This window comes from Ailuropoda melanoleuca, chromosome 6 (assembly GCF_002007445.2).
Source record: "Ailuropoda melanoleuca isolate Jingjing chromosome 6, ASM200744v2, whole genome shotgun sequence".
Classification (NCBI taxonomy): Eukaryota; Metazoa; Chordata; class Mammalia; order Carnivora; family Ursidae; genus Ailuropoda; species Ailuropoda melanoleuca.
The window spans coordinates 126,231,978-126,259,507 of NC_048223.1; positions in this window are offsets into that span (position 1 = coordinate 126,231,978).

The following is a 27,530-nucleotide window of genomic DNA, read 5'->3' on the forward strand; positions in this document are numbered from 1 at the left end:
ACAGTCCTCATACACTTATGTCCAAATCAGTCAGGCCAAGAAAGCGTCTCTAGGGGGTTCCCTGCCCCTGGGCCCCTTCTTCCCGGCCCTGTGCCTCCCCCTTGCTACTTTCACTTGCCTGAAATTTACTTGGGGAATTGTCCCAGGCGCCCAAGACAGGGCAATTCAACAAGCCCCTTAAACTCTGTACCCAGCCACCTGATTAGAGAGTGTATTTGCAATAAATGGAGCACATGTTTAAACTTTTCAAACATGTACCTTGTTTGGTCATCTGTGTTCCAGTAAATATTATGTTCTGTAGTCCCTGACACCTCATCCAGTAGAGAAGGTGGCAGGAGGAAGGCAAGGGGCAGGGATGTCCAGGTGTCCCTCCTGGGCAGGCTGCGGGCCCACAACTGTGGTCAGTCTGGGGTGAGTCCCACCCTGGCACCCTGGGAACTGGCCCTGGCAGATGCTCCAGGTGCACGGATGACCCCCAACCCCCAAAGCCTGCACGAAGGGGTCATGGTGCCAATCATTAGTGGAGTCCCTTGCTTCCCAAATTCCCTTTCACTCCAGATGTCTCAGTCATCCCTCCTTAGACCAGCCTTCCAGCCTCTAGGGCAGACGAGGGCCTTAAAGTGGGGATGGGGGACAGAATAGGTGGCCAGCCCTAAAGCTGGATTCTCTTCCCTGGGACCCCAAAATCGGGTGTACCTGGTTCCCTAAGCAAGATCCCAATTGCCTCTCACCCAGCTCTTTTGCCAGCATTCCACAGGTGGGTGGCCCGGTGGTCTGTGGGGTTGTGGGTCCCCTGGGTTCCCAGCCTCTCCCCACACTGGGTCCCCCAGGCCTTTCTTCCTGGCTTTTCTGGGAGGCCAGCTCCACCTAGGTCCAAGCACGTGTGGGACCACAGCTCTCCCCGCCTTCAAATTCTGTCAGCATTGCCCCATTCTCCAAGTCCCAACTCTGAAAGGGATGTGACATAATCCTGTTGATCTTTGGGACCTCAGCTCCGGTCCTTCTGTAGGGCCATCTCCACAGACAGGGAGGGAGTGAGCTACTGCGAATTGACCCGAGATCTGTGACTTGCTGGCTAACTGCCCTGTCCTTCAGAGGTTGCTAATTGCTTTTGGGATAAAATCCAAACTCCTGCCAGGATCAAAGAGGTCACATGAGACCTTGGACCTCTGGCCTCCTTGGTCTCCTTGATCCCAATCCACATTAGTGCCCCAACTACCTGAGCTCTCCTTCCTCAAAGGTGCCCAGATCTTCTAGCCTGAGGGCTGCTGAATCGGCCCCTTTCTCCCCCAGAATGCTCACTGGGCCAGGAAGAGGAGGTGAGCTTTGCAGAGTGAATGAGCCACTCCCAGAACAGGTAGTTGAAGAATCTGCCTGATAAGGAATGATCCTGGATGTGCCCAGACCAGCGAAGACCTGCTCCAGCCAAGGGGGGTTTCCACATCAGCTGCGTGTACTCGCACTCGACTAACCTGGAGAAAAGCAGACCCAGAACCTTCATCTCTCCTCTCTGAGTTAGAAAAAAAACCAAAAAACAAAAAACTGGGACAGAGCATAGCATTGAAAAACATGAAAAAAATTTTTGAAGAACTTTTTTTTTAATTTAAAAAGGCTAATACGAATATGCTGTCACTATAGAATATTTGGGAAAATATACAAATAAAGAAGGAAGAAAAATTTATCCCAAGATGAACAGAAAAAAATCACGTTTTTGTCTGTGTAATGTTTCTTTTGCTTAATAATCATCCTGTGTATACACATACCATTTTATTTCTTATGCTTTCCCTTATCATTAAGCATTTTCTCATTCATTCTTGGTGAATATCACCTTGATAACCCTATTTTAACCGTGTTTCAACATTTAGGTTTTTTCGTAACATTTAATTATTACAAATAATGCTGTGATTAACATCTTAAGCAGAAACCTCTTTTTAATGTAACAGATTATGTTCTTAGTTTCTATCTCCCAAAGTCTAGTTGCTGGATCAAATAATGTTTGCTTCATGTCATTTAATTGCTTGCTTTTCAAAAGGCTTGTAACAATTTATCTACTCAGATCAAGGCTTAAGAATGCCTGTCTTGGGGCGCCTGGGTGGCACAGCGGTTAAGCGTCTGCCTTCGGCTCAGGGCGTGATCCTGGTGTTATGGGATCGAGCCCCACATCAGGCTCCTCTGCTATGAGCCTGCTTCTTCCTCTCCCACTCCTCCTGCTTGTGTTCCCTCTCTCGCTGGCTGTCTCTATCTCTGTCGGAATAAATAAATAAAATCTTTAAAAAAAAAAAAAGAATGCCTGTCTTACCATAGGCTCTGTGCATTCACATTTTAAATTCTCTACTAACTTGGTAAGCCAAAGATGCTCAATTTGAATTTTAAAATTACTAGTTAGGTTGAACACTTTCCCTTACCTATTTAAGCTTTTCAGCTTTTTGGCTTTGGGGCAATTGTCTTTTTGTGCCCTTTGCCTGGTTTTCTGTCCGTGCCCTAGAGTTTTCCTTATCGATTTATTTCACATATATATAAATCCTTGCTCTGCAGAGTTAGTGGAGTTTTTAAGGTCCGTCACAAAGACAAAGAATATTTAAAGCCAGTCATTGGATTCCTTAGATAAACGTGTGTAAAGAAGAAAACTCTCCAGCTGTCTGAGAAAGTTCTATGTGTGGCTGACGTACATGGTGTGGCCGGGGGAGTCGGGATTCAATGAAACAGCCATCGTCAGAGATGGACCCCAAAGCTCACAGAGGAACCCCAGTACTACAGGAGAAGCCCTCTCACCCAAGTAACAGAAAAAGGAATTGCAGTGGAATGCATAAACATCATAACGAAAGAGAGAAGTACTTCCCTAGAGACCAGTGAAAACACACCAGGAAGTTAGGTTCCTCAAGTAAAGAGGCCAGCAGGTGACAAGGGCTGCAGAGACTTGGTGTGGGACCTGGAAGGACTCACTGCACGGTGTCTTAGCCTGACTTGGGGAAACTACTAGGGATCAGCTTCAAATAACCGAAGACAGATGCATTCCATAAGTTTCAGTGTTGAGTATTCAATGTAAATTTAAATGCAGAACTAAGACTAAATGATCCTTTGAAGAAAGAGACTATTTTACATAGCAGGGATTTGCTGACAATGGAGGCATAGCACAGGTGGGGTAGAGGAAGAGATGTATCAAAAATAAAATCAACGCCCTGATGGCCTTTTAGGTATAAACGCGGAGTAAAAGAACGTTATTTCCAAATTAAATATTGTGACAGAGAGGGTTTTAGCTAATTTTCAAGACTGTTCTTATTAGGGACACCTGGGTGGCTCAGTCCGTCAAAGTGTCTGCCTTCAGCTCAGGTCATGATCCCAGGGTCCTGGGATCAAATCCTGCATTGGGCTCCTTGCTCAGCGGGGGGTCTGCTTCTCCCTCGGAGGCCTGTCGCTCCCCAGCTTGTAGTCTCTCTCTGACAATAAATAATAAAATCTTCAAAAAATAAATAAAAAGAAACAACTGGAAGACAAGCCATATAATGTGAAAATGAAGGAGAGAGGACAGGGAGAGAAGCTAATTTCTTTGAACCCATCTTCTTTGATAGATTTGACTTTTGCATCATATTAATATTTATGGAAATAAAAAACCAATTAGGCCAAGAAACAGAGAACCCTAAAAGTAGACATTAAAATGAAACTGACTACATTATAAGGCAGCAACACAGCCACACAGAAAACAATAATTTAAAGTCATTTAGATAATAATTTAATGGTACAACCCTTGCCAATCATTCCCTAAGAATAAAATGAACAGATAACAGCAAGTGGTTTTCAACAACTGTATTGGTGGTAATATTGAACCATTATTCTGAGCTTCTATCCATAGTAGGATAAAACAAAGAAGTAATTTTGTGAAGATCACTAGGAAAAGAAAGTTTTTCAGTCTGAGAAAAAAAGGATATGAATACGAAACCAAAGAGTGAAGTGTTCTGTGGCTGCCCCCCAAAGCAGGAGGGACCATCACCCCAAATTTGGTTTGTATATAGAGACTGAAGATGCTGTGTCCACCCTTCAGAGGGCATGAAAAAGTTAGTGATGCACGTTCTTGAGGTCTCTGTAGGGAGCAGGAGAGGTCTGAGTTGGCTTCAGAGAGCAGGGAGAGGGGCTGGCTAGGTTTTTACTGTGCTCCAGAGGGGGCTGGTGGCAGGAGCTGGCTCCTTGAAGGAGGGGGAGGGGCTTGGGCTTTCTCACCAGTTCACCCAGTTGTGGGGCAGATCAGGAGTGAGGGGTGAGTCTCCAAAGCTGTCAGCATTCAAACATCAAAAAATAGAGCCTGACTTTTTGTTACATTAAGTAAATTTTGTTTTGTTCTGTTTTAGAGAAGGGGGAGGGGCAGAGGGAGAGGGAGGGATTCTGAAGGAGGCTCCACGGCCAGAGTGGAGCAGGGCACGGGGCTCAATCTCACAACCCTGAGGTTATGACCTGAGCCGAAATCAAGAGTCGGATCTTTGAGCCACCCCGGTGCCCCGTTAAGTAAATTTTGAATTGGATATGTTAGTATGAACTCACGGTATATTATTTTTTAAAAACATTCAAAAGAAAAGGGGTGCCTGGCTGGCTCGGTCCGTAGAGCATGCAAGCCTTGATCTGGGGCTCTTGAGTTTGAGCTCTGTGTTGGGTGTAGAGATTACTTAAAAATAAAATCTCTTAAAAAAAATAAAATAAAGCTTAAAAGAAAAGAAATATTTCCTGATATATTCCCTGAAAAGACCTCGAATTTACCCAATAGTTAGGAGTGTCCTTACCACCTAGCTTGCGGCTGCTTAATACCATTTCCCACTAAAAGGAACCCAAGTTCCTGTAGAAATGCTAGCCTCCATACGATGGTCAGGGACTGGGCAGGATGACGCTGGGACATTTCGTCACTAGGAAGAGCAAGGATGCTCCTCGAGGACTGCTGGGATCATGTCTAAAGACCACAGGAGCCATTGGGATGCCCCCCCCCGGCTCTTCAGGGGGGAAACTTGGATCTTCAGTAAAAATAAATAAATAAATAAATAAATAAATAAGAAATAAAATAACCACAGTGAATTAAAACACATAAAATACATTGAAATTCCTCAAGTTCACCATGACTCCCTAACCAAAAGAAAGAAAAGAACCTGGTTGGACTTCTGCAGAGGGTGGGAGGAAACCAGCCCATTCTGGCAAAGAAAGGGCGGAATCAAGCTTTCCTCGGCCTTCCTTGTGAGAACCGCCCCAGTGCAACTACACAGGTGATTATGGAAAGTCTCCCTTCAGAGACGCAAACAGTAAATGAATAAACAAAGGAAATTGTAGTAGAATATCAGAACTATGCAAATCCGTAATGAAAGCATGCCCCTGGCCAGTGATCATCCAGGGCTACTCATCACAGAGACACCGAGGCTCACCTGCCACGTGCACCTCTGTGCGGAGGGTCTGGGAAAATGCGCTGGACGGGATTCGGCCCCCAGACGGAGCTGCCCCGTGTACCGGAGACACGTGGGGCAGGGGAGCCGTGAAACTGCGCCAGCCGAGTGCAGTAGCGAAGTCCAGCCTCGGACAACCTGCAGGACAATGACCATGGCTTCTTCGATGTCGTGCAAGTAGACAGACACACAGGACGAGGGAACCTATGGACTGAAGCCGGGGATCAGCAGGTCCTGGGCTTCAGCCATGCTGGAGTAAACTGGTTTCCGACCTCCCACTGCCCACCACTGAAAAAAGGAGCGAAGTGTAAGGCAGCTCTTTGCTCCTTCCAGGCAGCACAGACTAGGTCTTTGAGAGAGAAGGAAGCCGGTGATGTGAGCTCCGTGTGTACTGCCCCGGTTCCCGCAGGGGTGCGGGGAGGTGTGGCACTACCAAGAGTAGTGATCTCACGGTGCCGAGGGAGCAGCGATTGGGCTTTGGGGAGGCCAAGGAGGGTGGATTTGTGGGGCACGGGGCTGCCGCGGGCCCTCAGGCACGGGCCGGACTGCACAAATGCAGGGCCACTCTGCAGGGCCTGGCAGGAAGCAGCCACTGTAGGTGTCTGTATCCAAGGAAAACAGCCTGTTAAAATAAGGGTGCAGGGGACACTTCCAGATCAATAGAAACCGAGAGAACTAGAACTCATGGCCAACACACCAGGGAAATGCTATTTAAAACCACACTGAGATACCGTTACACACCCACCGACACAGCTAAAATTAAAAAGACCGAGCACAGCAAATGCTGGGGGCGGGGGCGGGGGAGGGGGAGCAAGTGGAGTGCTCTTCGCTGCTGGTGGGAACATAAGAGGCACAACCGTGCTGGAAGCTCCTGGATGGGTTCTTATAAAGCTAAATCGACGTCTTGCCCACAATCCGGCAATCCCACAACTCGCAATCTGCCAAAGAGAAATGAAAGCATATTGCCACAAAAGGACTTGTATAAGCAGCTTTTTCATTATATCCAGAACCTGGGAGTGATCCAGCATTCATCAACAGGGTATTTCCTGACAGGATATATTATAGTATGGGCTGTGTTATATTCACGTGGTGAAATACTACAAAGGAATAAAAAAGGAGGTGTTAGCATATGGGTGGTTGGGACTGAATCTCAGCAATATTACGTTATATGTTCTGCATAGACGCAGAGGGATATAGTGTGTGTCCATTTATGTGACTTTCTGGAACATCATTATCTCTGTGATGACGGAAGTCAGATCAGTGGTTTCCTGTCCGCCGGGGTGGTGGGGGGACTGGTTGCAAGGGGGCAGAAGGGAACTTTCAGGGGTGCTGGAAGCCTTTTCTATTTTGATTAATGTGTCGATCACACAGGTGTTTTTATCTGTCAAAACTCTTCGAGCCATACCCTTAAGAGCTGTACATTTCAGTATGTGAAAATGCTTACCTCAATTAAAGAAAACATTTTTAAAAAATCAAATGTAATTTATAGGTCATTTTTGGACCTGATTTAGGAAGATAAACTGTTAATAGCACTTCTATGAGGCAGTGGGAGAAATCAGGGCACAGACTGAATATTTGGTACTAAGGAACTATTTCTGCTGTGATAATAGTATTATTACTGTGACAGTGGTATTATAAGAGACCTTCTCTATTAGAGAACCACACTGGAATATTTATGGAAGAAGAAAAATTGTATCTGGGATTTGCTTCAAAATAAACCAGTAGGGGTCAGAGGTGCCAGTGGGAGTGTCCTGGGAACATAGATGACACCAGATGGCCGTGAAAATCATCTGTTGAAGCTTGGTGATAGGTACTTGGGGATTCATTACGTTGCTATTACCACCTCTGTATATGTTTAAACTTTCCCATGAGAGGTTTTTACAATCAAGTGTTTTCCAACAGTGAGAACATCAGGAAGCATTTCATGGGGGGAGGGGAGGACAGGGTTCTTGGCAGGAGGGGGTGAAATCCTGAGAGGCCAGTGGAGACCCACCCCCTTCCTGACCAGGTAATTCCTGGGTCCTCCTTGCTAAATTTGGGCTCTAAGCGATGGGCTGAACCTACCTCCCTGTGCCCTCCGGCACCTTGGCAGCCCCAGTCCCGCTGGGAGTGTCCTCAGTTACACACCCCTGCACAGCCAGAGGGACCCTGTGCCAAGCCACGCTCCCCTCCCCTCCCCCCGCCTCTCAGAAAAGGGGTTCTATTTAAAAATTTAAAGGACATTAATTGCCAACATTTCAACAAAAATGCAGCTTTTTTCCCTTCTTTTAAAAGAGCAAAACATCAGGCCACCTCCATCAGGCCGGCCTCCACCATCTGCAGAAGCCCAGTGGCCAGAGCGGCAGGGGCCCCTGACCCGCCCAGCACGCCGCGCATTGTCCCCGCCAGGGCCTCGGTGAGCCCTAGCTGAGTGCAGGCAGACCCCCGAGCGCGATGGCTGGGTCCGCAGCGCCACCTGGCGACCAGGTCGGGCCACCGCGCTCTTCGGGTGGAAATGCCCGCTCTTTGGACCTGTGAGCAAGAGGGGCGCACAGGTGCTGGGCACCAAAGTCAAGACCTTCGCGCTGTGGGTGGTGCCATAGGCCTATGTGGTACCAGATAGAGTCGCGTTCATGCGACTTTAGAAGTTGGACAGTTCTGTGTTTCCACCTACCGTTTGTGGCTGAGGTCACTGAGCTTTTAAGAGATGTGCAGACCTGGGGGAAACAGGACAGCCTTGGCTAAGGCACAGACCACCATGGGCCCCCTGGCAGGCTGCACGGTGCCCAGGGAGGGCCCTGGAAACCCTGAGGTCTTGTCTGTGCCATTCCTGGAATGACGAATCCTCCCCAAAACCCAACCCAAACCAAGTGCTGCTGGAATAGGAATGATGGGGATGTAAGCCATCATCATCTGAACGGCTCTGAATGAAGTTAAGCCCAAGTCTGTTCCAAACTATCTTGGGAGAATGTCTTCTAATTGACTCCTGAAACCTTTGAATCAATATTTCAGTGTGGAGCTAATTGCCTTGATTCACTTGCTGCTGCTTTAATAATAATAATTTATTATTTGGAAACTTGAACCTTTTATTATAAACTTACTAATTTGAAAACTTCAGAGCTAACTGCCCAAGTAGCCATTTTGTGTGATAGCATTTATTAAGTGTTGAGCAGTGTGTGAAAAAGATGAATAAGACAGTCCATGTTGCCAGTGAGAGCACAACCTGGAGGGAAAGATGCCCGAGAGACTTACTAACACGGTGTGCGGAGGGCCACAGCAGCCCCCGCGTGCTATAGAGTGATAGAAAAGTCCCCATCTAGGGGAGGATGTCAGTAATCAGACTTCGCAGTAACCGCTAGGAAGATGTAACCTTGGGGTACGGATAGGACTGGACCCCATGTTGGTTAAGTTCTGCTTCTATGCTGCTGGAAATAGTGTCCAGGTAAACCGTGAAGACAGACTGAACTCAGAGAGATTTGTGGCATGTTACAGTGCGTTTTCATGAGCTTACAGAGCTGACATAATTATGATTTTGTTGAGGGCCCAACCTATGTCAGGCACTCTGCTGAGCATTGCAGGTCTCTCCTGTGCCCTAGATACTGAGGGACCAGGTGAGGGGACAGAGGTAGCTGGTGTGGATAATTTAAGGAAGTGTCCACTCTCAGGGGCTGCTGACCCTGCACTTGCAAGACCCTGAGAGTGAGCGCCTCTTTACATTTTGCACCCCCCCACATGTGTCTCTCTCACCCAGCCCTGGTGTCCATTTTACAACTGAGGAAACCAGGGCACAGAGAGGTTAATTATCCTTCTGTGATGACACAGTCTGGGTGTTTCCAAGTTGGGAATTTTATGGCTTTGTTTGACGTTGGCGCCCTTACTCTTAACACCTAAGCTCTGTGGTTTCTTCTTGTGTCTCTAGGAGTCCTTGGCCCCCAAAGTGTGCACAGAGACTAGCCCAGAGTTTTGAATGGATGTTTTTAATTAGGCCCCTTTTTAGTGAAAACAGGAAGTGTCTGCATGCCAGGCCCTCTTCTTGGGCTCTCCCGCCCTTTCCCTAACTTTATCTCATTGATTCCTCACAATGGCCCACGCTCCTCTCTCTCTCACTCCGTGTATCTAAAAAATATGTGTAAGTGGGGGTTTGTTAATTAAGACCTGTAGGCATAGTTTGTATTTTGCACCACTGTTTCGATCCATTTTTCTTTTCACTTCAGGCTGACCATTTTCTGTCCCAGTTTGAAACCCTCTCTAGTCACTATTACTTTCACCAAAGACAAAGGAAGGCAGGATGTTGGGAACAGCCAGCGAGGAAACGTCCCCAAATCTGCGAACTGTGGGCAACGAAATGCCACCTGGCAGTGGGAGTGGATGCATGACCCCTACATGGGACAACGTGCATGAGTCTTGCAGGCATGACACTGAGTAGAAGGATCCAGATACGAAAGAACTCATGTGGGGCACTTCCTCATTCGTGAAATTCAAAACCAGACAAGGCTCGTCTATGGGCTTGCGGTCACCCTTGGGTGAAGGGGACACTGGGAGAGGGCACAAAAGGGCTTTGGGGGGCTGACAAAGTCCTTGTCTTGTTCTGGGTCCTGGGGGCAAGGCAGTATTTCACTTGTGGAAATTTACTGAGCTGAATTCCTGTGATTTGTGCACGTTCCCATAGGTGTTTTATGGTCCAATAAAACACTCCTAACTGAAAAAACAAACACAAATGAACCTGAGGCCTATTTTATTTATTGGAGGAGATGCAGATTCCTTAGCGAGCCTTTTGATGATAGAACCATTTTAGATTCAGCAGTGACTTCTAGACTTCCAGAAAGGGTCTTTAACAGACATCGTCACGACAATAGCTCCTACAGGATGGAAACGGGCTCAGTCTTCTCTCTCCTCAGCTCCTTGTCTGCCTCAACCTTCCCCGTGGCCCCGGCCCCCACCGCCCCCTCCCAGCAGCTCACGGCCAAGGGAGCTTTAGTGAGGGGTCAGGAGAGGGCCTGTGGCCGTGGCAGCTGATGGCCCCAGACTGGTCAGCCCCGAAGACTCCTGGCTCACCTGAAACCAGCTCCGCTGTTTTGTTAGGAAATCTGTTTCCCAAAGTAATGTTCGGTTTTCATGTTCCTGAGGAAGGTGCCAGGTTTCTGAAGGAGGAAACACTCTGATCGGGTATGGTTAGTGTGTATGTTTGACCAACACACTCTGAGCCTGTCCTTGCGCGGGACACGGGATGTTGTGGGGAAGAGGCCTGGCCGTGGCTGCCGGGAGAGAGGGGGCCAATCCTTACGGGTCTTCGGACTCAACCCCACAGGGAGCCTCCGGGGACCGAAGGGACACTTGGTGGTCACATGTGCAGTTGAGACCCAAGAGTTTCCTCTATTTAAAACAGCGATTACAGGCATCTTAGGAACTCAAAATTCATGGCAGCTGATGAACCTTGATGGTCGATTTTTCTAATAGCTTGGTTTTTTTTAACCCCCGGTTTCCTGGTATTTTCTCAAAACCCTCTCTCAACCTTATTGACAATCTGGGCCATATGGGCTTCCGCCATTTTTCCTTCAAATTTCTTATGGATGCAATCATAACTTTGGCTCCAGACCACATTCTATATATGTGCTTCATAAAATATCACAAGATTCACAGGGTGACAAGATTAAATTTTCTTAGAAGAACATAACTCAGGAGTGCCTGGGTGGCTCAGTCAGTTAAGCCTCTGACTCTTGGTTTGTCTCAGATCATGACCTCAGGGTCCTGAGGTCAAGACCTTGTTGGGCTCTATGCTCAATGGAGAGTCTGCTTAAGACTCTCTCTCCCGACTATGGACTCTGAGAAACAAACTGAGGACTTCAGAGGGGAGGGGGGTGGGGGAATGGGACAGACTGGTGATGGGTGGTAAGGAGGGCACGTATTGCATGGTGCACTGGGTGTTATACGCAACTAATGAATCATGGAACTTTACATTGGAATCCGGGGATGTACTGTATGGTGACTAACATAATATAATAAAAAATCATTAAAAAAAAAAAAAGACTCTCTCTCCCTCTCCTTTTGCTCCTCCCCCATTCCTGCGTGCACACTCTCTCTCTCAAATAAATAAATAAATAAAATCTTAAAATAAAAAGATACTAAAAAAAGAATGAAACTTGTTTGTTTAAGTGGGTCTTGTGGAAGATTCCTTTTTTTTCAGGGTGGGAAAACCGATAGGTGGGGCCTCAGGACCCTGTTAACTTTAGAACTCCAGGAATGTTTTATGTCCATTGTTATTTATTACTTGTCATGGTCCAACACCATCTAACTGGGTTTGGAGCTTGGCAAGGCTTAATTACAATTTCCCTTCTAAACAGGCATAGATCTGTCTAGCTCTCACAGCCGGAACACGGTGCTTACAATCCTATGTTGCTGTCTGCAGATCTAAAAGATTTGTGTTAATTACATTGTGTAAGTTTTAATTAATCTGTATTTTTTCCCCAAGAATGGTATTTTTTTCATTAAAGAAAGCCAGTAACCACCTCACCCTCTCTAGCCTTACATTCTTTCATTTTAGAGGTAATTCACACTCCTGTTGGCACCCTCTCCCAGTGTCGCCGTGGCCGTGAGACGTCTCTATGTCTTTGGTTGGTGAAACATTAGGGAACCCATCACTGATGGCCTTGACTCGACTTTGAGGCAGGGAGGTGGTTTCCTTTCCGCAGCAGCCAGCTACAGCCCCAGAGCTGGCCCGAGCAGCACCCTGTCCACCTGCAAGTCGTTAAAAAAAAAAAAATTTATCAGTGCAAACTCTGTGTCAGGCATCTGCTAAACTCTATGGGGGTCCTCTCATTTTCTCTTTACAAAAACTCCGCAGGACGATTTTACAGAGAGGCTCGCAATCGTAAATACTCCACTTCGCTGGCGGTTATCCAGCTGAGTTAACAAACAGTCCACCTTAACAAAGAAAAAAAGTCAGAAATGTGCTGCATCTGATGAAGATATAAACTAGTTTTCCGAGGTTTACAATCCTTCCCCTCCCCCACTACCAAGCAACCCTGTCCATCCCTCCTCTTCCCTGAAACTCCGTCCCCGGAAGTCCTGACTCCAGTGTTGTACTGATGAATTCTGTGTCAGTTCCTCTCCTTGGGGCCTCATTTTAGGCACCATCGCTCTGTTGTGAAGGTGAGAGACACTCCCAGCCGTACACCCCTCCCCCCTTCTTCCACGTGCACCGCAGTTTTGGGATCGGAACAGGTGCACACTGCCGTAGCGACAAAATTGCTGCTTGACGCTCGGCCATGTAGTCGACGTTGGCTACCGTGTACTTCAGCACACGATGTTTGGTTTTGCTTTCCAGGAGCCAATTTTCTTTGCTCAGTTTTGTGCATTGATCATGACGTCATCTATGGCCACACCCTCAAGACCTCTGTGTGCTTCCCATGCTCTCAGAGTTTCACCCCCGCCCCAGAGCTCCTGACCTGGGCACCGGGTCTGCACCATCTGCCCCTAGACCCTATATTCCAGAAGTGTTCTCTTCTTCCTTTCTAGCCCTTAGGCACGCCTGCTGGTCATCTCCTAAGAAGAAGTGCCTGGGAAATATGTTTTCTAAGAACTTGTGTGCCTGCAAACGTCACTATTCTACCTTATGCTTGCTTCACCCCTAGGTAGGAAAGATGTTCCCTTCAGACCTTTGGAGGCTTCAGTCTACTGTCTTTTAGCTCCTGGTTTGTCACCAAGAGTCCTCAAGACACCGACACCAGAATTTGTTCCTGATCCTGATAGGGGTCTGATTTTCTCTTCACGTTTTCCTCTCTGGAAGTTTGCAAGATCTTCTGCTTGTCCTTGAAGCTCGGAATTTCTACCATAATGTGTGTTGCCGTGGGTCTCTCTTCATCAGTTGTTCTTGGGCTACTTGTAAGGCCCCTTCCATCTAGAATTTCAGGATCTGGGACACTTTCTAGAATGATTTTGTCAGCTAATTTCCTCCCCTTGGCCTTCACTGTTCTCTTTGTCTGGAAACTTCTGTTATTTGGATATTTGACCTTCTAGACTGATTGTCTAATTATCTCATCCTTTCTCTCCCATTATCCATAGGTTCTTACTCTGTCTGGGAGATGCCTTTGTTTTGGCGCTCTGATCCTTAGTTGATTTTTTCCCCCACCTTTTCATAATATTCTATCTGTTATATGTAAACTATTATTATAAATTAACATTTCAAAGTTTAATGTTTTAAAAATAAGGGCAGGAAAAAGAGAGACAAAATTTCTGACTGTGGGAATATGTGAAGAACAGCAGCCAAGGGACATCGTTCTAGTCTAGATAGTTGGGAATTCACCTGCTTGAGTGTTGGAGGACCTGAGACAGCTCACCTTTGGGGGTTCTCTCCATGCTGGGTCTTTGTGCCCCGGGAAGGAAAAAGTGCTCTCTTCGTCATTCCTTCCTGTCCTGTCTGGGCCACTGACGACTCAGCAAGCCTGTGACTGGGAGTCACAGTGGTGGGCGTCTCATGGACTCCTTGTGAGGATTGAATGAGTTAATACATATAAAGCACTCGGCAGAGAGACACTCATAAGCAAGAGTAAAATTCCATCAAGAGTATTACTATTGTAATAATAGTATTACTGGCATTATACTAGTATTGTACCATATTGATATACTTGATAATATATTGCTATCACTATTGATATACTTGATATAACTATACCAGTTATAATTGGTCAGTTATCTCCATGCAGACTAAACCCTCCCAGTTACTGACTGCATGACTCACCTAACCTCTAGGCTGGCTGGGGAGGATATAGAGCCCATGGTTTCAGACTGTAAGGAATTTACATTTGGTCTGGGAGGCAAGAATCAGATGCCAAGGGACTGCAAAGGTTTTTTGTAGTTCAGTGGGAAAGTGGGTAGCCCCTTCACCATGTTCTGGAAAGTTCCATGGGGAGTAGGCAGGCTTTGGAGAGGAAGAGGCTGCTGGGGAGCAGGGACAGGTGGGATGTGGAGTGCAGGGGTGTCAGTGGGGAGGGTAGGAAGCCAGGGGCTGGGAGAGGAGTATGAACCTATTGGTTTGCTTGGGCTGCCTGACAGCTGAAACTACAGAAATGCATTTTCTCCCAGTCCAGAAACTGGGCATCCAAGATCAAGGTGTTGGTGGGGTTTCTCCTGAGGCCTCTGTCCTTGGCTTGTTGACTGCCACCTTGTTGCGTGTGCTCACATGGTCTTTCCTCTGTGAGTGCATCCCTCCTGTCTCTGAGTGTTCAAATTTTCTCTTCTTACAAGAAGACTCATCATATGTCCCTGGGGCCTACCCCCAGAACCTCAGTCTACCTTAATCACCTTTTCAAAGGCCCCCCCAGTATAGTCACATTTGGGGCAACTGGGGCTAGGTTGTCAACATATGGATTTGGGGGGAATGATTTAGTCTATAACAGAGTCTATGTTCTTACAGAGACCCCGGGGACAGTGCGAGGTGGGGAAGAGCGGGTGGGGCTGCTGAAGGTGGAGACCTTCCAGGGTCCAGCTGGGAGACGGCAGGACAGCAGTGACCTTGCTGGCAATGCACAGAGTCCAGATGTCTTTGAGCTTCCTCGGCAGCAGAGAGGACAGGAGGCAGAGAGAGGCCTTGTAAGTAAGAAGGTTGAGGCCTGGAGGGGAAACCCATGAGTTGAAGCCCAGCTAGGGAAGCTCCAGAGGGGAGCTCATCTGGAGAAGGGGCTCCAGAGATTGGGGCCAGGAGGGGAGAAGCTTGGCTTTGAGCTTTCTTCCAGCCCTGGACGTCTTCGGTCATTTTCCTTATTCTCTGTTGGCCTCTCGTCTTGCTGTCTGATCCCTTCCTTTCCTTTTTCTTCAAAACTGAGAGAGGGCAAATCGCCAGGGGGTGCTTCTGGAAGCAGTCTCCCTGTGTGGCCCCCTCTTTAACCCCGCTTGGTCTGTGTCCGATTCGAGGCCTTGTTTTGGCTTGGGTCGGGAGCAGATCCCACTGACCAGCCCCAGCTGGGAGGGAGGCAGGATTGCCAGCTTTCACTTCAGAAGCCAGGCAGCCTCTCTCTTGCTCATAGAGTTTACATTTCTTGGGCTCTGTGACCAGCTCCGACTTGCTCCTAATTGCTTGGGTAATGGGTGTAATCATCAAACCCGGGATGATGGACGAGGCCATTACGTGAGTGGTTGCCTGTCAGCAAGCTGTGGGGGGCTGTGTAACAGAGGGGGTGAGAGTCTCCTCTCCCTGAGCAGAAGCCCCTTTGTTCTGCTGCAGGAGACCTCTGAGCACTTGCAAAGGGCATCCGCTCTGGACTGGGAGCCATCAGGTGGGAGCAGCTGAAGTTAAATGACCGAGCTGGAGTTGTCTATTCATCATTACGATGCTTCTACTGAGGCGATCTCCTTTGTAAACACAGAAAGTGGTTTTATAATTTGCTCTCAGGCAACGGAATGGGGGGCTGTTTACTCCTGCGTTTTTACAGCAGCTAAATCACAGCCGGGGCTTTTCAGAGCTCAGCAAACCGTCATAAATAAAAACAAAAGTTATTAGTTTCAACGCCAAGCAGTAAATTAATGTGAAGACTTGACTGGCTCCGTAAAGAAAGTTCCCTGCGTCCTGGGTCCTGGAGAGACCCTAGTACCTCCGGCAGGGGTGGGGGCGGGGCGCACTCAGGTGTGTCAGGTCGCCCCCTGCTGGGGTTTGCCAACTGTTGCATCTACAGCTGTCCACATAGGAATAACGTTGAGTGGGCTTCTTTCATTTGGTGCCATCACACTTAGTCTCCCCTTCAGTTTTCACGAAGTCATGGATGGAACCAAAACATGGAAGGAACAGAACAATGAAATGAGTTCGGAACAAATGAGCTAAAGCCCCTCCCCTGCCCCCCACTTTCTTCTTGCATACCCTCTTCCTAATTCTCCTGTTCCTTTTCTCGTTCCTATTCTTCCTAACCTTTCTGCGGTCATTGGTTATTCTTGATTATCCCTGTCTCAGGACACTCACGGTGAGTCTGCCTCCTGCCAGCTCTGAGCTGTGGAGGGTGCACGGATGGTCCACAAACGGTGATTCATAAAGAAACGAGCAAAAGACTGGGCCCCAGATCTCCAAATGACCATGGGCCATGCACACTCGGGTGTTCTAGAACTATTCCAAACCAGCTCCGGTGAGGAGAGGGCAGTTATTGTTCTCTCTGGGTCTCAGTTTCCATCTTTAAACCTGGAAGTGGATTTCCATTTTTCTCCCTGTATTTATAAGATCCTTTATTCAAACGAATAATGAGGGGACAGGAAGCAGACCCCGCCAGCTCAGCCTTTCCCTTGTAGCCTCGTTCCACCTCTGAGGTTGCGTGGGGCTCAGGAGCACGTGCAAAAGCCAGCAGTCTGACTCCTACGGCCCTTTGTAGCTTTGCACTCCCTGGACTTGTGAGTTTACACCCACGACCTAATGCATCAACGTGGCCTCAGGTCAGTTGCTTCCATGGACTGGCTGTGTCCATTCTGAGATGCCATGTCTTCCAGGCCAGGCCCTCTGTGACTCTACGAGGCCACCTTCACCCAGAAGGGACCCCACGGGAGGGGCGTGCCGCTGTCCTGTCTGCTGGCTGCCAAGTATCACCATTTGTCCACCCCCAGCCTCTTCCTCCAAAGAAGCCATCTCCCGCCCTTGTGGCCAAAGACTGGACAAGGCCAGCAGCTCCTTACAGTTGACCTCTTTTTTTCCTTTTAACCCCCTGCCTTCCCTCCATGTCATGAGTCATGAATGGAGCTTCTAGAGTAAGCCTTTGAAAACAGAACTTTTTGGGTGTCGCTTCCCTCCTCAAAAACTAAATGCCCCCCCCCGGGGGGACGCACGAAACTAACTCTCCCATTCTGGGCATAGTGCTCAGGTTTGAGCTCATTCAGTTCCTACTTGTCCTTCCAGATTCGTGCGCTAGGTGTGCGCCCATCACAGGCTGGCTTGCTGGCCACCTTCCACACACGGAGGAGAGGAAGGGAAAGCAGAAAAAAGGAAGGAACGAGTGGAAATATAGGAGAAGTGGAACGGCAGCCACCCCTCATTCTCACGCCAGCTCCCTCCTCTCTGGCGGGACCTCCCAGGATCCAACCTCCCTGCTGCACAGAGACCGCTGGCCTACAGCTCCTCCCACTAATGGTGCAGTCCCTGGTTCAAGATTTCATAGAAAAGAAGGAAGGAAGGAGGAAGGAAGGGAGGAAGAAAAGCAGAGAAGAGCATAGAATAATGGCAGAGTGGTAGGGACCAAATAAGCTGACTGGGATTTAATCATAACTTATTAAAAATCTCAAAGTTCATCTCGGCGTGTCTTGGTCTGTGTGAACTGGAATGTGCTGGACCAGAGGTGAATACGTGCACGTGCTCCCCCAGCAAGCTGAAGGTGCATCCAGCAGGGCCTCCTACGCCAGCAAGGTTAGCAGGCTTCTCCCCTTTTCTACGAATGGGCATCTTGGGCAAGCGTTTCTTGTCCACCGTTTATTCCCCAGTGCCACGCTGGGACCTTGGGGGATACAACCATGACCAGCACAGAGAGGTGCCACCCTCTGGGGCCTCACTACCGGGCTACTGACATGGACCCCCAGCTTCACAGGAAGCACAACCCCCCCCCCCCAGTTCTGCCGGACATGACTCGGGTTTGCAGGAGGAGTGGGCTGGGCGAGGCCGAGAGCGTTGCAGCCTGGGGCCTGGTGACCTGAGCCCAGGGTTCCTGCTGAAGCTTGTCCTTGGTTGGGGCAGATGGTAGAGAACACGGTGCTCAGGCTGAGTTGGAAGCCAGCTCCCCCATCTTTGGCAGCTGTTCAGCCTCAGTTTTCCCATCCCTAAAATGGGACGGCACGGACTCCGCAGGGCTGTCAGAGCGTTAGGGGACTGGATGGTTTCCTAGTGGGGTCCCAGCACAGCTGTTATTTCCTCTCTAGTGTTTTTAACTCCTACCCGAATCTGCCCCTCCATTAGCTATTTACAAAATGGCTCAAGGAGAGGCGGGCATGTGGGTGCCTGTTGTTCTAACTTTGAGGGGCTGGTCCTGATCCACCAGGGGGCCTGCCGATGGTGTCTTGGGCCAGGTTTGGGATCCTCAGCGTGTCTGGCAAAAGATACTGATATCTGAGAACTTGGGTTGGAGGCTTGCCAGGAAGGACAGGCTTAGGAACGGAGCTGTGTTGTCTGTTGCGAGTTTCTTAACCTCACAGAACCTCATTTTTTCCTCTGTGGAAGGAGCAAGCCTGCTTCTCAGGGAAGCTCTGAGATGAAATAAGTCGACCTAGGTGAAGCCACAGCGACTTCCACTTCCTACCTCCCTTAAGCCAAAGTGCCCTCTGGCTCTCTGCCCACTGTGTTCCCCCGTGATGCTCTCTGGGACCCCACAAATTCCCGGACTCTGCGGCTCATGGAGGGAAAGTGGTGGTTCCAGAGAGAACAGTGGAAAAGAACAAGTTAAAGCTAACTTAACCAGTGTCTCACCATGTCTCTCGGCGGTGGGGGACCTCACGGAGGACGTGCATTCACCGCTCACAGCTTGAGGTCCTAGGAAACTTGTCCTTGCCAACGTTCGAGGCAGAATTAGAATTTTATGTGAGGGAAAACTGCCAATGTGAGATCACTGTTTTCTCATAACTTATAAGAAAGCATTATTCAGACTCAAAAGGAATGATTACTTTTATTCATTTAAAAGCTGGAATGCGGAATAAGCAAGTCAGGGAGTTCTCCAAAATGTGTACACGATTTTAAATCTGACTCAGAAAGTCTACTTAAAACTCCAGATTATCTTGAGAAACTGCTCTCATAAAATGAAGAATTGGAAAGATCACTCATAACAGGTCAGTGATTTAACCAGCCATCTATATGGTCTTTGGTTAAGTAAGAAGACACAGTTTCCAAAGCCAGACTGTGCGGTGTAATTCCACTTTATGAAAACATACAAGAAAGAGAAAGACTATATATAGGCAGTAAAACGCAGGGAAGGTGTATCCTATTGTAGTTCTTCTTCTGAATTATTTTTAGCACTTATATTGAATATTCATTTGGTAAGAAGAAACAAGTAAATTAAAAAATTCTTACTTTCATGTAACTCTTGGGGGAGGCACACTCTCCAATGAAGCAGTCTCGCCAAAATAATCAAACCTGAGTCTTGAGACGTGTGGAAGCGTCAACTACCGATTTCCAAGACATACAGGGGACAGAGGATTGCCTACTGGGAGTGGGGGTGGGGGTTCCCACAGGGCCAGGATCAGCGAAATCCAGATGGAGGAAAACTCTGCAAGTGACCTGGCTTCTTCAGTAGATAAACACATTGAAGAGAGATTGAGATAGTGATAGGAAGAAAGGAGAGAGAGAGAGAGAGAGAGGAGACGGAATGTAGAAATTAAACACTAGCCAATTATAGCACGGGAAACTTGCTTGCATCTTGACTTAAACTATAACGAAAATCATCCAGGACACTTGTGGGACAATTGGAGAGCGGAGCTCTAACAGGCTGTCTAATGTTATTAGGGAATTCTTGTTAATGATTTTTTAGGTATGATAACGATATTTGACAGGTTAAAATGAAATATTTTACTTTTTCGAGGTATATCCTAACTGTCTACAGTGCGTATGACTGTCCAGGATGGGTGGGAAGGAGGGAGGGAGGGAGGCGGCGGGGACCCAAGGCAGCAGGATCAGGTGTGACTCCAATACCCATGCTGGGCAGAGGGACCGGGGTTCATGGCCCTCTGCGCTTTTGCACGTGTTGATATTTCCTGTGATAGAGAAATGTGAGGAAGCTGCTCTCGGTTCTCCGGAATGACTCAGACCAGCACCGCGGACCAGACTAGACATCTCTGCCCACCTCTCCCTGGAGGCCCCTCCCGCGCCCCTTCCTTGGCCGCTTCCTGTTCTTCTCCGCTTCTTCCTAATTATCCGGAGGATGCCCGGGGCCAGACCCACTGGAAATTGGCCTTCTTGGCAAGGTGCTGCGAGATCTTTCCATTTCAAAAAGATTGATCTCCCGAGCACCCAGGGCCCAGAGCTTTCTGTGGCTGGCGGTCCCTTGCCACCGCGGCCGCGGCCTCTCATGTTGGGCCCCAACGCGCCACCTTTGCAGTTCAGGTATGTTACCAGCTAAACCCAAATTATAAGCCTTAATACAATTTTAAAACAATTATTGAGCTAACCGGATGCAAATTAAACAAAATGAACCTATAAATATATGTGTTTTTCAAATTAGTAATTGGATTTTTTGATGATCTTTGGCGTGACATTGATAAGCTGCGTCTCATAACGGTCTAATTAGGCAGTATGTAAACTTTGGCATTCGGTTCTGTCCTGGTGGCTTTTTCAAATGATGTTTGTAAAATTTGCAATTTCATATTACAGATTAAAAATTAAAAACTGCAGGAGGCTAACATTAAAATGAGAATTCATTTCAGGGAAAGCCCTGTAGACAAAATTCACCCTAATAGAATTGTGCATAAGGGGCCGCAAATCACGGTGTATGGTTACACAGGGGAAGGCTTGTCAAAACCAGCATTGTTGGTCTGTAGTTCTATTCACAGTATTAAACCCATCAGCAAAGCCACTTTGGGGAAAATGTGAACATTATCAAAGAACAGTAAATTAGCAAGAAATTAAAGCATATACCCTTGCATTTCCAAAACAAAAGATCCCTTCATTAAAAACCTTTCATCAGTGGTTTAATATTCATAGCAGTAATTTGCATAACTAAATCAGTTTTCACTGATGAGAGACGACCAAAGTTTTTTCACTAATTTCTTTTTTGAATGAGCTCTCTAGTTTTTTGATTAAAATTTCACACCAGTAGTTGAACAGAACTGAATACACGGCTTAGCCATATTTGCAAGTGTCATCTTTTAAAACACCAGATTAAATGTTACTTCTTAGGACGGAAGGTATTGTTCAAATAGCTTTGTTTACTTTAAATGCATGTATTTTTCTCTCCTTGACATTTAGGCCTTGCATAAACAAGCTTGGTGAGGGGCAGAAGCAAGCGGACAGCCTTCGGACTGGGTTCTGGCTCTTTCGGAACCCCGCAGGTAGGCATTGGCCTGTAAAACAGCCAGGGCAAAGGCTTCCGCCTGCCCACAGTAGGAATTCCGAGGTGTCCAGTGAAGGTGCAGTCATCCTTCGGGGCATGCTGCTTGTCTGTAGGAAAGGTGGGGTCCCGGGTGCAAGGGGAGGGGAAGCTGGCTTTATAGACCCTGGAGAGAGTTCTAACCTGCGCCTGGTCCTGCGACACTTGCTGACTGCCACAAGATGAAACAAAGTAACTATGATTTGGGGCTCAGAGCTTTCCCAGTGACACATCCTCCCAGTTGCCTAACAATTTAATCCCAGTTACACATACTGGGAGCCTATGTTCAGAGTCAGGTGGCCCGTGATTACTTTTTTTTCACTTTCAACCAGGGGCCCTAAGGTAAGGCCAGGCACCTCTGCGGAGGGAAAGTAGTCATGGGACTTGAATTAGTTGTGGGTGATTTTCAAGCGTTAAAAAGTATTTGAAAGCACTGTGGTTGACGCGAGTGGAGAGGGCTGCTTACTTGCAAAGCCGTGTTTGGAAAGACAGGTGGCCCTTCTGTGGGGGGCAGCATTTCCTGCCTTTCTCTGTCCCAGGCAACGCCAGCCACATCTAGAAAGTGGTCGAATAGTCCTCACTCTGGAGAGAGGTGAGATCTACCTAAAAACACTCTCTTCCCACGGTAATCCAGCCCTTACTGGTGAATCAGTTTCTGGAGAGCCTTATCTTTTTTTTTTTTTTTTTGACCCGTTGTATTTTTTGATATCCAAACTAAGAAACACAACCATAAAAATGAGGACCTGTGGGAGTATATTTTTAGAGAGCATTTATGATGAATCTCCTTACATTCCTTTTATCTGTTCAGTCTTTAAGGGTGAGACTATTGGATGCCCAGCTTGGGCTTTTATCTCTCAGAGACCCTGAAACACACATTCTTTGTGCTGTGGATTAAACACAGGCTATGTAAGAAACTTCCCGTCGGTGGAGGTCTGTGCACGTGGGATGGCAGCAGTGTGACTCCGAGACGCAGGGGATTATTTAGACCAGGCAAAAGGCAACTTAAATTTTTTTCTCATCAAATTGGGAAGTCAGTACATCAACCTGTTGGCCTGGTGTAGCCCGAACCTGACTAGCAGCCCAATCTGAATACTTTCGGAATCAGGGGGAAGCATCCCATTTCATGAGTATTTAAAGAAAAGCTTTTTTCCCTTCAACAGGCCTGTGTTTCTCATTTTCATTTCCCCTAAAGAGGCATTGTCGTGGGCTGGTCGCTGTGGCTGCACTTTGTGGCTTCTGGAGCCCTGGCAGGTGGGGTCAGTGATAGGGACATCCCCACTGCTCCCAGGGGAAGGGGGGATGAAGGCAATAGTGGGAGCAAAGGAGGAGAAAATCAGAAGGGCCGTGTCTTGGCCTGAGACTTGGCTGACGGAGGACAGATGTGGCAGGATTTGTTGACAGAGGGTCTCCTGCTTGTGAGGTGGGCTGTGTCCCTTGAGAGGGAGAGAAGGCTGTGTGGGGGTAGCTCTGGCCTCCCCTCCATTGGACCTGGTGTTCAACAAGCCTGTCTGAGCTCAGGGCATCCTCCTTGTCCCGCCCTTCTCCGCAGGGTGGTGATGACCAGCCAGGGGACAAGGAGAAAACCACAGGGCTCCAAGCCAAGGAGGCCTTCAGATGAAGATGAGCCTGGGGGGATTGTCCTGAAGGCCACCCAGGTCTGTAGAGCAGGGGTGCAACTGCAGATGGCTTCTGGCTTCTCCTCTCCACTCAGGCCCTAAGTTCCCGGCCTTCTGTGATGTTTCCGTGGGGGTACATCTCTACGGAAGTATATAAATTGGAGAACAGCCCAAACTTTCTGATCGGTCAGTGCAAAAGTATTAAATAGAATTTTTAGACAAGATGCAGGATAAAGAGGGCCATGATGAAACAGAGAGCAGAACCGAGAGAGGAAAACATCCAAAGTGTGACTTCAGAGGCGAGATGGGGGTTTGTACGTTAACGTTGCCGTGGCAGTCAGGAGGGAGTCGGTCTGCATGGTGTCCTGGCTCTGCACGGAACCAAGTCCCCTTGATGGCCAACTGCGGGTGCAGCCTTGCAAAAGTCACATCTGCTTTTGGCATCAAAGTTCTAGAGCAAGGATGACCACAGAGCACAAGTTGTTACACTGAGTTCCTCTGTGCTGAGGTCCACTTCCATTTTAGCAATGGGCATCTCGGCAGAGCCCGGGGCCCCAGCTCGTGCCCACGTTGATTTTTCTGGTCACGGGGAACCTTCAGATCTCAGCACCGTGGATGCCTGATGTTTCTAATCTCTGACACCCTGCTAGCTCCGGAAAGATTTCATAATTAAAAATGTAAAAATGTTAATTACCTGAAGATACTTCCTGATGGGTAGCACTGATCAGGAGGGAAATTGATGGTATTAAAACAGGGACAATTATTAGATTAAGCAATATTCATGGGAAATGTCTCTCATAAGAACTCTGTGTGTGGTCATGCGTGTTTGGTGCTGTTTTCGATGTTACGTTCTGTCGGTAGGACGGAATGCACGGAACGAAAGAGAATTTGATGAAACGAGGTGGTAGAAAGGCGGATATGTTTCCCTGGTCAGTGAGACACTTGGAGATAGGGAAGGGGTCTGCTGGTGGAGTCTGGGGGGACATTCTGCTGGGGATCTGGGCTGGGGTTGCGTGGGGGATGGTCGACTTGTGTGAGCATCTGTCCCTAGAAGGCCTCTGGTCTGCGTCAGGGGGATGTTTCTCCAGCCAGTGCGGGCCGAGCACCACAGAGGGGCATCGTCTGTGCTATTGGGTGCCCCAGCTGCCTGGGCCGCTTCTGCCAAGGGCCAGAGAGCGAATAACGTCAGCTTTCGCGGGGCATACCCGCTGTCACAGCACTCAGCTCTGCCGTGGTGACTCATAACCAGCCATACACAACTCACACACAGACAGGCACGGCTGTTCCCATAAAACTTTGTTAATGGACACCGAAGTTTGAATGTCATATGCTTTTTACATGTGATGAAATATCTTGTTATTCTCTCCCCATGATTGAAAAATGTAAAATTCATTCTTAAGCCTGGATTTGGCCCGCAGACTGTGGTTTGCCGGTGCCTTCTGTGTGGGAATAGCTTGGAACTTTCCCTGGCAAATATACTGCTTGGTCAGTTTCATCTATTTTAAAGCCTAGAAATTGCACTTGCTGTGTTATCTGGACAAAACCACAGCACTCATAAGAAGGCAAGCATTGAGAGGTCTTGGTGGTCACAGGTGACAATTCAAGTTGCATTGTAACTCAAGTCTCTTCCAAAATTCTGGCATAGTATCTCTTTGTGACTATGCACCATTTAGACAAAAGCTAGAGTGAAGATTCATTCATTCATTGACTCTTGGATTCATTCACTGAACAAACATTAGTCTAAACTCTCATCGTGTAGCTGACACTCTGTCAGGCCCGCGGAGGCACAGCTGTAAGGTTGGGCAAAACCCTCCTCCCCTTCGGGAGTTTGCTGCCTAAGGAGACAGACATTTAACAAATAGGTACAAGGATGCCCGTGTCACTGCGGATTTTCCACTGTGGCCGTGGAGCCTCACCTGTATCCCAACTTCCATTAGAGTGCCTGCCTCGTTCTGTCCCACAGCTCTGCCTCCCTGTCTGCTCCCCTGCCTGTGGGACCCCCTTCTGGCAGCAGCAGGTAGGGCAGAGCTGAAGTGTACAGGGATTCACGCCCCTGCCCACCTGGACCCTGGACTTTAGGATCTGATGTACAAATATCTAGCTCCCTTGCCCCTTGAATGGCAACACACAGATGTCTCTTCTCCTGTTTTACGCCATTTCTTGGAGTTTTCCCCAAGGGAGTAATCTCTCATCATCTACACTCGTCCTTGGCTTGAAAACAGACATGCTGACGTGTGACGTGGGACAGCCATGAGACAGCTCGTGATGAGTCTGTTGGATCAGGGAAGCAATATCGAAGCTGCATGCTGGTGGATGAAGTGGGAGCTAGCCAGGCAGGGAGGTCAGGGAGTGGTCAGAGTCCTAGAGGAACAGTTTCTAGAATGTGCCTAGATCTTTTAATTCTCATATTATCTTCTGGTTTCCTGCACCCATGACAGGTGAGAGGGCAAGTATTCCATATATGTAGAAAGTGAGCTGCAGGGGCGCCTGGGTGGCACAGCAGTTAAGCGTCTGCCTTCGGCTCAGGGTGTGATCCCGGCATTATGGGATCGAGCCCCACGTCGGGCTCCTCCGCTATGAGCCTGCTTCTTCCTCTCCCACTCCCCCTGCTTGTGTTCCCTCTCTCGCTGGCTGTCTCTATCTCTGTCAAATAAATAAATAAAATCTTAAAAAAAAAAAAAAAAGAAAGTGAGCTGCAGAAAAATTAAATGTACATGAAGCCGCTGGGGCCCTTGGCTCTTAGTCGCCTGGTGCTCCCTCTGTCTGTAAAGCAGTTGCTGATGCCCAAGAAGGGAAAGCCATCTGCCAAACCAGGGATGCTTGGCCACCTTGCAAAAATATTCAGAACGCTCCGAAGTAGACAAGAGTCAAGATCATCTGGAATCCTACCACCTGTTGGTAATACTTCTGTGCAGTTTTCTGCACTTTCTCTGTACAGGCACACGCCTGTGAACACACAGACACACGTGGTAGCGTGTCTATGTGTTTTACCAAAAGGGAATTTAATGGGATACTATTTTTTTGGAACCTACCTTTTGAGTAGCGTAATGAGTATAATGTGAAATGATGTCGATGTCAATAATTAGACGTCTATGAAATAATCCTGGATGAGTGTGCTCTATTCCATAGATACGCTGGGATTTTTTATATCAGCATTTTTTGCTGTGATCCACAGGGCTGCAATACATATCCGTGTATGTTGAGTTGGGCCCCTGTGTCCAACAATTCCTGCAGGCTCTTCATAGACTCAGAGACTACTCAAGACCTGTGTCCTCGGGGCGCCTGGGTGGCTCAGTCGTTAAGCGTCTGCCTTCGGCTCGGGAGCGAGCCCCACATCGGACTCCCTGCTCTGCTGGGAGCCTGCTTCTTCCTCTCCCACTCCCCCTGCTTGTGTTCCCACTCTCGCTGCCTATGTCTCTCTCTGTCAAATAAATACATAAATTCTCTAAGAAAAAAAGAAGAGCTGTGTTCTCATGGGCCAGTCCCCTAGTTTCTTCTCTCCCAGCTGTGTGTGAATATGCTTCTTCCCTATCATTATCAGTCCAGATAACACACATTTCCTTGATTACTAATAACTCGCCATGATAGCTAATGCTTTTTGAGGGCTTAGACTATTGTTTGCCAAGCTCCCAGTTTGATGCTTTTTTTTGCATTGATTCATTTAGTTCCCTGGGGTGGGCGGGCAGAGTAACACCCTTCCAAAGCTGTCCACATCCTAATCCTGGAAAACTGTGACTGTGTCACCCTACCTAGTAAAAGGGACTTTGTAGATGTGATTAAATTAGTGATTTTGAGAAAGAAAGATTATCCTGGGTCTTTTGGCTGGACTCAATATTATCACAAGTATCCGCAAAAGATGGAAGAAGGCAGCAGAAAGTCAGAGTCTGAGAGAGATTGGTGGATGCTGTGCTGCTGGTTTTGACGATGGAGGAAGGGCCAGGGAGGTCAGGTGCCTCTGGAAGCTGGAAAGGACAAGGGAACAGAGTCTCCCCTCGAGCTTCCAGGAAGAACACAGCCCTGTTTATGTCTTGATTTGAACCCAGGGAGGCTGGTTTTGGACTTCTAACCCCCAGAACTGAAAGATGATAAATCTGTGTTGTTATAAGTCACTGAGTCTGTGGTAACTTGTTACAACAGCCATAGGAAACTAATACATTCGCACGTGACTTTCTGGCGAAAATTCTGTGTTGATCCCCATCTTATAGGGGAAAATGAGGTTTGTTTAGTGCAGTTAAGTAATGGGCCTAAATTAAGATAATGAGATTCTTTGGAATTTGCAGCATACTAAGATGAGACAAAGCTGCACTGGGATGCGGTTGGGTTTTTCTGGAATCTGTTATCAGATAGACTAGTCTGTTTCCCGCTGCTAGCCTGAGAGCTCAGAAGTGTCATCTGGTCATTCAGGTTTGCGTTCCTTCCATTCTGTCTCTTTGCATGTTCATTGGCCATTTGGATAATTTTCTACTCATACCCATTCTTAATTATTTGTTGGA